Source organism: Plecotus auritus (genome assembly GCF_963455305.1).
Source record: "Plecotus auritus genome assembly, chromosome: 5".
NCBI classification, from domain to species: Eukaryota; Metazoa; Chordata; class Mammalia; order Chiroptera; family Vespertilionidae; genus Plecotus; species Plecotus auritus.
The window spans coordinates 33,323,631-33,336,541 of record NC_137776.1 but is presented as its reverse complement, the minus strand read 5'-3'; the positions used below and the strand labels follow the sequence as shown (position 1 = coordinate 33,336,541).

The window sequence follows — 12,911 nt, the reverse complement described above, 5'->3', positions numbered from 1 at the left end:
GTATAGAAAGCACACAACTGATGGTCATTTCCATTAACAATAAAAATGAAGCATTACACAATGTCAAATATCTATACTAATAATAGATGATATGCCAATTGTCCAGGACGCCATCACAGTAACAGTAACGACTGAACAGCAGGCTGTGTGGGGCAACCAGGCCGGCAGGGGGGTTAGTGAGTGATGACCAAACGACTGAACAGCAGGCTGCATGGGGCAACCAGGGTGGCAGGGGGGTTAGTTGGGGGCGACCAGGCCAGCTGAGGGGTAGGAGGAGAGTTGGGGGCAACCAGACCGGCAGGGGGGCAGTGGGGGTGACCAGGCCAGCAGGGGGACAGTTGGGGGCGACCAGGCCAGCGGCGGGGGCAGTTAGGGGCGATCAGGAAGGCCCGGATTGTGAGAGGAATGTCCGACTGCCGGTTTAGGCACAATATCGGGCCTAAACCGGCAGTCAGACATCCCCTGAGGGGTCCCGGATTGGAGAAGGTGCAGACTGAGTTGAGGGGAGCCCCCCCCCATGCACGAATTTCATGCAACGGGCCTCTAGTTTTCAATAAAATAGCAGGAATTAATAAATAAGTCACTTGAAACTGTGCAACTAAAATATAAATTAGTATGTTGCACTTTAAAGGTATTTTCATTCTATTCTGTTATCTCAGTACACACAAGAATAGAACAGTCTAGTGGTTGAGCATTGATTTATGAACCAGGAGGTCACAGTTCGATTACCGGTCAGGGCACATGCCTGGATTGAGGGCTTGATCCCCAGTGTGGGGTGTGCAGGAGGCAACCAATCTATGATTCTCATCATTGATGTTTCTATCTCTCTCTCCCTCTCCCTTTCTCTCTGAAATCAATAAAAATATATTTATTTTAAAAGACTAGAACTAATGTTGGGAGGCATAGATCATCATAAGATCACAGGATACAAAAGGTATTCTAAAATTATTCTATATTGGTTAAGAGTAAGGATTGTGGGATTCCTTAGAGAAATGGCTAATTCAAGTGCAGAACAGAAAATAAACAAGATTATCTGGGACCATCTTGTCATAATAGGAAAATAAGGAAGCTATCAAAGGTTCTCTGTGGTCATTCTTAGAAAATTCTAAGCATTTATCCTACATTTCCTATATCTCAGGTTAACCAAATAGTTGATGAGGTAAAGTGGTTCTTCACAGAGAGTTTGAGCTAATTATCTGTAATACTTTCAACAATAAAGATAAAATTTTAAAAAAAGACATTCAATACCACCATTTTACCTATTGAAATAATGGATTCAGGATATGATCAACAATGGTCACTAAAACAAATAAGTCATAAGCTGATGGGGATGGAATTTTATAACAGACTAGAAGCCTGGTGCACAAAATTCATGCACTCTGGGGAGGGGAGATCCCTCAGCCTGGCCTGCGCCCTCTCGCAATCCAGGAGCCCTCAGGGAATATCTGACTGACGGCTTAGGCCCGCTCCCCGCAGACCTAAGCCGACAGTCATACATCCTTAGTGCTGCCGCAAAGGCGGGAGAGGTTCCCGCCACCACCACTGTGCTCGCCAGCCGTGAGTCCAGCTCAGGGCTTTTGGCTGAGCGGCGTTCCCCCTATGGGAGCGCACGGACCACCAGGGGGAAGCTCCAGCATTGAGCGTCTGCCCCTTGGTGGTCAGTGTGCATCATAGCAACCAGTCATTCCACGTTCAGTCTATTTGCATATTAGCCTTTTATTCTATAGGATGGACCAGAGTGGCAATACCTGAACCAACTAATCAATATAAATATTTTAAAAAGAGAAATAACCTAAGTGCTTCCTCATGTACCATAATAGGCAGTACATACAACTAACTATGAGGTACTTTTTCCCCAAAAATTGAACTTGAATCTGATTTGATAAAGGGAACAGAGTAACAGATTAAACAACACCAGGGCAAAGATCCTTTTATACTTAACCCCTAGGTAATTGCACCCAGTTTTATGGCTTTACATCTCTATATGTCATTAATTCCCTAAATTAAATGCCTATCCTCAACCTTTTCCTTCAATTCCAGACTTATATCCATTTCCCTACTAAATCTTCATTTGGATGCCAGTTAGAACCTCAAACAAGAGAGCCCACTCCTCTCCCAGCATTCCGTCTCTACGCCGATAGCACCAAACTATGGCATTACCCTTTGCTCTCCCTCTCATGCCCCACATCCAATCCATCAGAAGAGCCCTTTGGTCCCTCCTTTATAATGTATCTTCTTGACATTTCCACTGTTACTACACAAATCCAGGCAACCTTTAGCTCCTTACTGAACTGCTGAAATAACTGGCCTCCTGGTTTCCATTTTGGGCTAAAGTAGCTAGAGTGATCCTTTTAAAATATAAATCAGATCATGTTCTTCTCCCAACAGCTTCCCAACATCCTCCTATCACCATGCCACAAAGCCTTATCAAATCTGGCCCATATCTATTTTTTTCATTTTCATTTTCTACTTCTTCCTTTGCAAATTATATTCCAACTAGAAGCTCGGTGCATGAAATTCGTGAACTGGGGGTTGGGGAGTCCCCTCAGCCTGGCCTTCAACCTCTCACAGTTCGGGACCCCTTGAGGGATGTCCACCTGCCGGTTTAGGACTGCTCCCTCTCACAGTCCAGGACTCCTCGCTCCTTACCGTCCACCTGTTCACTGCTCCTTACTGCTCGGCTCACTTCTCCTTAGCACTGCCTCGGAGGTGGGAGAGGCTCCCACCACTACCACTGTGCTCGCCCGCCATGAGCCTGGCTTCTGGCTGAGTGGTGCTCCCCCTGTGGGAGTGCACTGACCACCAGGGGGTAGCTCCTGCATTGAGTGTCTGCCCCCTGGTGGTCAGTGCACATCATAGGGACCAGTCGTTCTGGTCGTTCTGCCATAATGGTCACTTAGGCTTTTATTATATAGATCCTAGAAATCTTTTTGATAATCCTAGAATACTGAAACCTTCCATCTTGAGGTTTTCACATATGCTATTCCCTCTATCTGGAAAACTCTTTGTCCAGTTATTCTAGGGATCACTCTCTTCATTTTGTTCAGGTCTCTGCTCAAGTATCCTCCTCTCAGAAAGGCCTTCCCTGATCACATTAATTGAAACAGCATCATCTTGCTGTCATTATTCTACCATCTCACCCTGCTCTATTTTCCATCACTGTACTTATCACTACTTGCGAATACATTACATACTTATTTACTTTCTGTCTCTCAAATAGAATTTAGGTTTTATGAGCACAGAGACTGTCTATTTTACTCACTGCTGAATTTCAAGAGTTGAGAACAGCATTTAGTAAGCACTCAAATATATATTGATTGATTGAATGAATGAATGTACTAATTAATTAGGAAATGACTTAATCAGAGTCCATCTTCCCTGATAAACTGTAAACTCCATGAAGTAACCATGGTTAGGCCTGACACAGTGTGTACTCAAGTCTCACTTGAATAAATAAAGAACCAGAGATGGCACACTGCATCAAACATTTCCACATATTGATCTATCCATCTCATAAGACCTATCCAATGCCTTGGATTTTCTATAACCCAGAATCCATCACATAGTCTTTCCAGTTCCTCCCCATCCCATTACCCTCACCTGTCCAAGGTAAATAAATTCTCCCGTTTTTAAAGTCTCAAAGCAATTTATTTATACCTCTTCTATGGCACTTCTCAATTTCTTCACTATATTAGTATTACCTATGTATATGATTTACCTCACCTGTTAAGACTATATGCTCACCAATTATATTTTATACATCTTTGTATATTTTCTACAGCAACTTGCATAATCAATCTAGGTACTCAATATCTGATGAATAAATGGGTAGAACAATGAAGAAAGAAATATAAAAGATCATCAGGATGCAAGAGAGCTTTCAGAACAATTTCTAGATATAAGAGTATGAAGGTTAGAAATTAGGAGGCAAATTTTCCTGGGATATGTAAAGGAAGAAGCCTTCTCCTGTAGGACTAACCTCGAAAAAGTTGAAAAGTCTAGTTCAGTGGTTTCCTACTTTGCAGTTTAGCAGATCCCTAAATCTGAGAATCAGATGAAAGCTATAAGCCTTCCTCCACAGAAAAATGCATATCTACAAATAGAGAGAAAATACTCTGTAAGAATGTGGAAGTAAGGAGAGTAAAGGGTCTGGTGATGAAAGCTACTAGTTCAGGTTGATCAATATTTTAGAAAGCTCTGGACTCAGAGAAAGAGGAGTGAGGCCTGTGGAGAATGGATACATTACTGACCTGGTTAACTGAAGACTAAAATTCTTCTGGTTTCCTTCACAACCCTGAGACAGCTGACTACACTTATTATTTCAAGTGCATGCCGCAACTGGGATTATAGTGCTCCCTTAGAGAGTTAGTCTAGTCTCTGGAGGACAGGACAGAAATGGGTTTGTGAAGGAATCAAATCACTGGGTCATATAAAACATTTTCACTCACAGTCTTGTTCCATGAACAGGGTAGGATGAGCATCATATAAACGCTGCTAATAAAAATATACTGAAAATATAGGCAGAGATCAACTGGGGAGTACTGATCTGAAATTAAAGTGTCACTTGAAGCTACTAAAAGTGCTCAAAAATAGCACACTACAATACTAAATTTAATTTCCTTGAACTCCCCTTCCCCAAACACAAATGCACACGCACGCATGCACAAACACTCAAAGAAATATTTGTCAGATACACCCTGCAGTTAGGTACACCCTACTGAGGATAGATCCGTAATCTACCTTTTGTCTCTTCTTAGAAGGTAAAATAGGATGATAGAGTGGTGTGGCAGTGTGATGAGGAAAAGATGACCCCTTTTCTCCATCAGGCTGCAATCCTTATGCTCTGGGGATGGAGAGCAATAATCTTGCCTTTTCAGTAGCACCAGGAGGAACCCTGAAAACTATTAGGGATGAAGTTGAGGGGAGGCTATGAGAAGCTTACCATTAAAAGAAACAGGAAAGCCAGGCCGGTGTTGCTCAGTAGTTGAGCATCAACCTATGAACCTGGAGGTCAAGGTTTGATTCCCTGTCAGGGCATATGCTTGGGTTGTGGGCTCAATCCCCATCCCTAGTGTGGGGCATGCAGGAGGGCAGCCAATCAATGATTCTCTCTCACCATTGATGTTTCTCTCCCCTTCTCTCTCTCTCCCTCCCTCCCTCCCTCCCTCCCCCTCCCTCCCCCCCCCCTCTCTCTCTGAAATAAAAGTATATTTTTAAAAAAGGAATAGGGATTCTAAGCTCAGAATCTTGAGTTGAGAGACCCAAGAGAGGAGGAGACAAACCTTTTGGAAAAGCTGGGTACATGTAGCATGACTTCTCTACTTTAAGAGGAACATTAGCCTTGTATTAGTTACAGAATGGCAAAATGCCTCATAGAATCCCCCTCCTTCAAAGATAAGAACATTTGCTGAGTCAGAGACACTATGCAATCATGTGAGTGGAAAATGGCTAAGGAAGATGCTAATCTGAAAGGCTGGCAGAATTTTAGAAAATAATATGTGAGGAAATATATAGGGAAATATGATTTAAACATATACAAAAAGCACTGCTACAAAATAATGATAAATTCAACTCAATAAAAATTTAAGTTTTCCCTTCATTCTAAGATAACGTAAAAGAAAATTTAAAAGATAAGCCACAGAAGTGCTCATGTCTAGAATGTATAACGAGCACCTACAGATCAATGAAAGACAGACAATCCAATAGAAATGAGGAAAAGACTTAAAGACATTTCACAAAATGGGAATGTGAAATAGCCAATAAAGATGGAAGGTGCTCAGCCTCATTAGTCATGAGAGAAATACAAATTAAAACTACAATGAGATATTATAAACCCACAGTTGAGCAAAAAAAACAAAAATCCTGATAATAGCAAATATTAGCAAAAAAGTATAGCAACACACTGCTGGTATGAATGTAAACTGATCCAGCCCTTTCTAGAACAGATCAGGACTGTGAAATAAAGCAGAAAACAGACCCACTCAACTCCTGCCCTGGCTATTCCACTACACTGCCCTGCCTTCCTCTGGATTTTGATAGGTGAATACATGAAAAGGAGAAGACTGAATTGGAAAGGACATACATGCAAAAGCAAGGAGATAAAACGCAGACTTTCCTTTAGGAAAGGCAAGTAATACCAAAATGTACAGTAAGAGTGAGAAGGGAGGATGAAGAGTCCAGATTGCCAACTTTATGAGTCTGGTCTTTACTGTAAAGCAAGTGAAGTGAAGAAGCAGAAAAAAGTGCTTAAGAGCAGGAACTGTAGTCAACAAACTGGGTTTGCATCATGGCTCTGCTGCTTACTAGCTATATCACTGCAGGGAAGTTATTTAATCTCTTTAATCTCGGTTTCATTCTCTTTAAAATAGGGACAACAGTATCCAATATCATAAGGTTATTGTGGAAAACTGAGATAATATATTAAAAGCTCTTAGCACAGGTTCCTGGAACATGGTAAGGAGCTTAATAAGTGAATTTGTATAGGCAGTGGTTGGCAAACCTCGGCTCGCGAGCCATATGAAGCTCACGAGTTGCGGTTGGCCACTCTGTTGACTAATGAGTTTGCCAACCACTGGTATAGGGGAAACAAATTCAGTTTTTAGACTCAGGAAGTCCAAGGTGATAAAGGACCATCCAGGTGGCAGCTGGAAATGTAGGTCTGAAGATGGAAAAGTATACTGGGGGACTGAAATCCAGGTTAGAAAATTAACCACAATGGGTTGACAGTAAAGTATAGGTGAGGTGTACCAGGGCCAAGAGTCAACTGAAAAGATAAGCTGGGACTAGAGCCCTGAGAAGAGACTCAAATAAAGGGGGTTCAACAAGGGAGAGGAGTTAGTGAAGTAGAGAAAATCCTAATAAAAGAGTAATATGCAAATTGACCATCACTCCAACACACAAGATGACTGCCCCATGTAGTCAAAGATGGCTGCCCCCATGTGGACACAAGATGGCCACCACAAGATGGCCAGCAGGGGAGGGCAGTTGGGAGGGACCAGGCCTGCAAGGGAGGGCAGTTGGGGGCGACTAGGCCTGCAGGGAAGGGCAGTTGGGGGGGACCCAGGCCTGCAGGGGAGAGCAGTTGGGGGGAACCAAGCCTGCAGGGGAGGGCAGTTAGGGATGACCAGGCCTGCAGGGGGGGGCAGTTAGGGGCGACCAGGCCTGCAGGGGAGGGCAGTTAGGGGCAATCAGGCTGGCAGGGGAGCAGTTAGGCAACAATCAGGCTGGCAGGGGAGTAGTTAGGGGGTGATCAGGCTGGCAGGCAGAAGTGGTTAGGTGCAATCAGGAAGGCAGGCACACGAGCAGTTGGGAGCCAGCAGTCCTGGATTATGAGAGAGATGTCTGACTGCCCGTTTAGGCCGGGATTAGGCCTAAACGGGCAGTCGGACATCCCTCGAGGGGTCCCAGATTGGAGAGGGTGCAGGGTGGGCTGAAGGACACCCTCACCCCTGTGCACGAATTTCATGCACCAGTCCTCTAGTTTAAATATAATTATGAACGTTAATCATAACAAACACTAAGGCTTTTATTATCACTCTTCATATTTACACATACTGACTGATTTGACCCACACAATGACCCCAGGTGATATAGAGGAGAATAATTATATTCAGCTCACCAGAGGAAAGAACAGGTTAAGACATGTCACAACCCCACAGCAACTAAATAGCAGAGCTGTGACAAGCACACAGGTCTAGGGCACCAACCAGGTCCAGTGCTCGCAGTCCTGGACACTCCTATGGGAGATTTCCTGCAAACAGATTCAGAGTGAGCTTTGCACAGACAGCTCCCACCACGAACATACACTGCATACAATGTCTCTGCATTGTTTGTCTGCCTGGCAAATAATCGACATTCAGGACCTAGCTCTTCTGTGAATGATTCTGACTACTTTCCCTCTCTTAAGAAATGTTCTTTTTCCTTCTTTTGTTCTACTGCTATTCCTTAACTATTCTTTCATTACAAGGTTCCTTGATCAGGTTATATTCCATTTATTTGTTTGCATGTTTCTTGCTCCAACCAGGCAGCAAACCATGTCACATTCATTTTTTATATTCCTCAGAGGTTCCCAAAAAGTTTGGCACAAAAAACATGCTCAATAAATATTGGTTTCCTTTTCTCTTATGAAGAGAATGAGAAAGACTTAAATCAGCTGTAAAAGAAACATTCTTTAAAAATTGTAAGAAATGAATAAAGTTAACTACCAAGTAGCAAGAGCCAGCTAAAGTGATATGCATGTCAGCATGATACTGCATTCTTCCCCATTAACCACTCTGTCTGGAGACCAGGAGCCATCAGTTAATCATCGCAGTTGAAACTTAGCACCATATGAAGCAACTATAAATACAAATGCTACTAAGTAAAACTGGAAGCCATTTAAATAAATGCATTTTTCTAAAATAACTCTAGAGCTTCATACCTAAATTATAATGCCAATTTCAATATAAACTCAAAATAACCATAAAGTTCACCATTACCCAATTTAAAAACAACGGTTTTAGCAAGAAAAATCACAAATGCCTAGATAAAGAGAAAGTATAGAGCTGAGCATAACTTGCAGGGCCATTTCCTGATTCCTACAAAATCTTGCAGTAGCCATCTATCCCTTAGAAAGGGGAGAAGAGGGGAAGAGAAACGTCTACATTGAACTGTAAATTAAATCAACTGCAAATAGCTACTGGAACTTACCAGAATCAAGAATCTGGCTACTTCAAAACTATTGATTAGATTTTCTCCCCCTTCCTTTTAAAATTAATATATTAATGTATTGAAAAACTGGACAGCCACAGAAAGGATCCTTGTAACCAAACAATTCCAATGAAATCCTAAATAAAAATGCTAAGTAACATTTCCATCACACATGGCTTACTCAAATTCCAAACATGAAACATTTCATAGTTTTGCCACTTACTGACAGAGAAAAGCCCTTCCTTGAACATAAAAGTTATCTTTGAGGAGTGCTATTTTAAATCCTATAAAAAAAGAGCAAGTCTATATTAGCACTGGAAAATTCTGTTCCAGCAAATAAATTATATTGCATTCCCCAGTGCTATCAACTGGGTATAATGGAGGTTTTCCAGAAGATTTACATATACCTGTCCACACACACTTTCTGCTGACAGGACTGTTTAGTTGAGCAGTGTTGGTTGAAGACTTTGTGCATCCCATCCCACTACCTGAGCATCTGGTTTAGTCCCAATCATGTCAAAGTCCACCTAGGAGCTGCTTTTCGTTTCTTGGCTCCTCTGGCCAGGCTTAAGTGACAGCACTCACATGCCACATACGTTTGAACAAACTTTCAAATCCCTTAATGGCACACTTGGGACAAAGTATAATACACTGTTCAGGAAATAACTTGGAGCCAAGAAAAGCAATTGATATTTCCACAGGGAGTTCCTGACAAGGCTTGCCAATAGCTTCTTTCATTATAAAATATGACCATAAACACTATCATTTTTAAAGACATATTACAAAGGTTCTTAAAGGCATATCTGTTATTGGGAACTTTGTTTGCTTAAGGTAGTTCATCCAAAAGTACCTTTATTTAGTTAATAGAAACAGAACAAACTATCTCCATTCTTCCAATTACTCAAAAATCCCATTATCCTTCTATGTCAATTAATATCTCTCTCTCTCTCTCTCTCTCTCTCTCTCTCTCTCTCTCTCTCTCACACACACACACACACACACACACACACACACACCCACTATCACATTTGTCAGCTCATCCTGTCAACTCTACATCACTGCCACCATGGCCACCACCCTGGTGCATCATATCTCTCACCTGGATATAGATAATAGCCTTGTAAAGGATCTTCTACTCTTGCCCCCTTCAGTCTATTCCCAATAGAGCAGCCAGAGTGAGCCTATGAAACATAAGTCATATCATGTCAATACTCTAAGTCCTCCAAGTCTTTCCACCTCCATCAGAGCTAAAATCCAACTCCTAATTGATGCACAGGCCCTGTCCAACCCCACAAACCCTCTGACCTCACTTCCAACTGTTCTACAGCTCAGCCTCTTTGCTGTCCCTTGAACACATTAAGGCACATACTTGCTGTTCCCCAAGATCTCCACAAGGATAGCTCCCTCACTTCCTTCAATTCTTATACAAAGTCACCTTCTCAATGAAGCCTCCTTTGGTCATCCTATTAAAAATCTCAATCACATCCCTAAAATTCTTATGTCTTCCTTACTTTATTTTTTTACTTTAGTACTTATCACTCACTATTGAGCATGCTAATCATGATATTTTATTTATATTATTATGTCTTTCCCAGTAATATGCAAGCTCCATGAAGACGGGACCTTTTTTTGCCTATTTTCTCACTGTTCTATCCCAACACTGAATATAGTACCTAACACAATGTCTTCTAGACAATTCCATCATAATGTGCTACTATCCCCTTAAACTCAAAGCATCAAAAACCACCCTAGTCCTTCCCCTCAAAGCAGTTCCCTTTCTGTTTCCTTCTGCCACAGGAAGGGGAATACTCCAGTTGGCAGCTGTTCCATTCACCCTGGAACTCTGGAATGAAGATAATACAAAACAAAACTCTGAAAGATCTTGATGGGCAAGGAGCATGAGTAAGAACTAAGCCATGTCATTCCACAATATGACCTTACCTACCACACAATTGTCCAGCAATTTATACACTTCAAAGGAATGCTTATTAAACCACAAACATTTTATGTCAACATTTTACATCAATATTTTATGTCTGCTGTGAGTATATACAAGAGCAGGAAATCATAAAATTGAATTATTATGTGATCTTGGCCAAACTATGACTCTGGGTCCTCATTTCAAAGAAGAGTAATAGTAATATCTGCCATTTCTCGAGCACTTATAATGTGCTAACATTGTTATCAGTACTTTATCTACATTGACTCATTCCTTACAATAAGCATGAATTTCATCAAACTATCTCCATGGAGTTAAGAAGGAATTAATTAGTTTTCTAGCAAATAATTCTGAAATGTTAATTGAGAGTTTCCCTGCACAAATAAGCTACTCTAACCTTAAATGATACATTCCTTATTTCAGACATTTCAATTTGAATTACAGAGATCTGAAAGCATGTTTAAAGCAACAGAGAACCTGAAGTATTTGATCCCAGAGCTGGCAATAATAAAGAAGAAAAGATGATTATTAAAAATAGATTTGTGTATATAACAATTTGGGGGAAATCTGATCATCATAGTAGATACACCTTACCAACCATACTGCTGTGGGTGGAGGCTCCAAAGACCTTGCTCTCCCCATCATTAAATACCTTCCAAGTCTTTTTTGGGCCTGCCACCCAGGCCAAGAAACCAAACAGTTCTGAGAAATCCTAATTCCACTGGAATTAAGAATAATCCAAAATGATAGTGTTATATAAGAGATTGGATTAAATATAATCTAATATGATGGGTGCGTATTTAAAGAACTTGGAAGACAAAACTTTAAAACAATCATTTGAAGGAAAAGGTAGTTGTCAAAGGAAACAATTTACTATATTAGACCAATTTCATGTGACCATAAGAAGGTTTGGAACAGTCATTGAAAACCAGAGATTAAATGTGCACTTTGATTTTTCCTATTGTTTGTTTAATTTAGAATAAGAGTAGTTACTCCTATCAGTACTTCCTGTATTCTTCCAAACTCAAGTTATTTTTTTTCTTTCTGTGCCAAGCTCTTCCAAAATACCCATCCATACTTCTATTATTCCCTTACCAAAATATTATTAATCATTAAATAAAAATGTTTTCTTAATAACCGTATAATAGACATGTTAGAAAATATAGAATAACTGTCCCTGCTTCTATACCCTCCTTAATTCATGTATAGCCTTTGCTCTGTTGTAAGTTAAGTGAAGGAATCCTGCCCCAAGAGAAATTTAGACTTAGCTAACAAAGTGCTTGATTGATTTATTCCCCCTATATCCTGTCAGTACAATGCAGATACTCAACAAATACCTGGGGGTTAAATGAATAGCATTATTTTCCAGTGGGTATCAATTATTAAATCAGTTCTAGGCCATATATATATATATGGAAGGCTAATACCAGGTATGCTAACTGTCCAACCATCTGACCGGTCACTATGATGTGCACTGACCAGGGGGCAGATGCTCAACACAAGAGCTGACCATTTACAGAGAAACGGCACCGTGGACCTGGCGCCCACAAAGCAACACTCGGCTTCCCCCAAGTGGGACACAGGCCCTGCCACCACCCTGAGCAACAACCCACCAAATTGCAGCAGACGCTGCCAAGACCCCATGGTGCAAAATGCAGCCCACAGCCCAGCCCAGCCCAGAAATGGTGGCTGTGGGCACTGAGTAATGACATCACGTAGCATTGCCCAGCTTCCTCTCCCTAGCAACTAGTCTCCTTGAAGTTTCTTCAGCCCAGGAACATGACTTGCGTTATAGCCAGGTGAAAACATTTTACACTTTAACCAAATGTCTGTTAAGCATTTTCCCGTGCCTCATCTCATTTGATCCTCACAGAAGTCCTGGAGTAGGTAGACAGGAGACTCAGTGGAATTCTATTTTCTTTTCATTAGCAGGAAAACAGAGACTCAGAAAGCTTAGAAACTTGACCCGACTGAAAAGAAGAAATGGTAAGACCTTGAAAATGACTTCAGGTTTTCTCATGCAGAATATAGTCAAACACTGCTACAGTTAAATATTTTACCCTTTGTTCTCCCTGTGTGATCTACAATAATAATCTTCTGTGTTGATATTTACTGCTGTGTTGCTGACAATTACCTGAAAGAGAAGTTAGGGTGCTTTACTGGGCTGGAAAAAGTTTAGCTAAATCAGAAAGCAGGTCTAATTAAGCAAGTTTATCTATATATATAAAGCTCTTGCTGGCACCGATCACACACGTGTTTTGATCTGTCATTGTGGATCGTGAAT

The 12,911-nt window shown here is 41.2% G+C and overlaps 1 protein-coding gene across 2 annotated transcripts in view; it reads right to left on the bottom strand.

Annotated features, from left to right (window-relative positions):
• DIS3L2 (DIS3 like 3'-5' exoribonuclease 2) overlaps positions 1-12,911 on the bottom strand; it is a 344,024-nt gene that overhangs the window by 240,498 nt on the left and 90,615 nt on the right. The gene's annotated exons all lie outside the window — the stretch shown is intronic.